Source organism: Hippocampus comes, unplaced genomic scaffold, assembly GCF_001891065.2.
Source record: "Hippocampus comes isolate QL1 unplaced genomic scaffold, H_comes_QL1_v1.1 C16729606, whole genome shotgun sequence".
Lineage (NCBI taxonomy): Eukaryota > Metazoa > Chordata > Actinopteri > Syngnathiformes > Syngnathidae > Hippocampus > Hippocampus comes.
Window position 1 is genome coordinate 1 of NW_017837684.1, and position 758 is coordinate 758.

The 758-nt window shown below is 46.0% G+C and overlaps 1 long non-coding RNA gene across 1 annotated transcript; it reads right to left on the reverse strand.

Moving 5' to 3' along the window:
• Nucleotides 1-12: 12 nt before the first annotated feature.
• LOC109509018 (uncharacterized) lies at nt 13-751 on the reverse strand. Its single transcript, XR_002166844.1, has 2 exons — nt 538-751; nt 13-214 (listed from the first exon to the last, which is right to left on the reverse strand). It is a non-coding gene; the product is annotated as an uncharacterized LOC109509018 (long non-coding RNA).
• Nucleotides 752-758: the final 7 nt, after the last annotated feature.

The window sequence follows — 758 nt, forward strand, 5'->3', positions numbered from 1 at the left end:
AAGCAACCGGTATCCCCAAATTGTGTCTTTACTATTTTGTAACCATCATTTGAAGTCATGACTATAATCACCAGCCACACCAACTAGGACAAAAATGGGTCAGAATGTTTTGGGCAAAATTCCTTTCTGACCTTTTCCGCTGGCCGTTGAAGAATAGGCAGCTTCTCCTCCATCTTATCCAGCCCTTTCATGGCGTATTCATTCACTGTTGCCACTGTGGAAAGTACATAACGTGACATTTTTGCTTTATGTGGCACCAGATGTTACAAGAATGGCGCCAGCGACCTACTAAAATGCTGCATTAACGGAACACGTCATCCACTTAAGATTTTAGGGGTCGCTTAGTTTACGGCGGCGAAACAAGCTGAATTGTTTGGGAATTTAACGAAGGCTAATCGTCACAATGACAGGAAATACTTGGTGGAAAAATACTTCGAAGGCTTTTCCATACACATAAAATGACGTCATTACACCGTTCCTAACCTGGAACTATCATGAACGAAAGACCCCCCCCCCCTTATTTAACTCCACACCTACGTTGTGGTTCAATGATGTGCAAAAGAGGCTTGGATCCGGTGGCGGCAGCCGCTCCGAGGGTTCGCACGCCACTTTCGGCCGCATCCATCACTCCCTTCAGCATGGGCACGCTGTCTTTGGTGCTCGTGTAAGCGTTGCAGACCGCTCCGCAAGCCGAACTCACCAGTGGCAAATTGCCGACTCGAGAAACAACATTCTAGGGTATATGTAAAAAAAAAAAA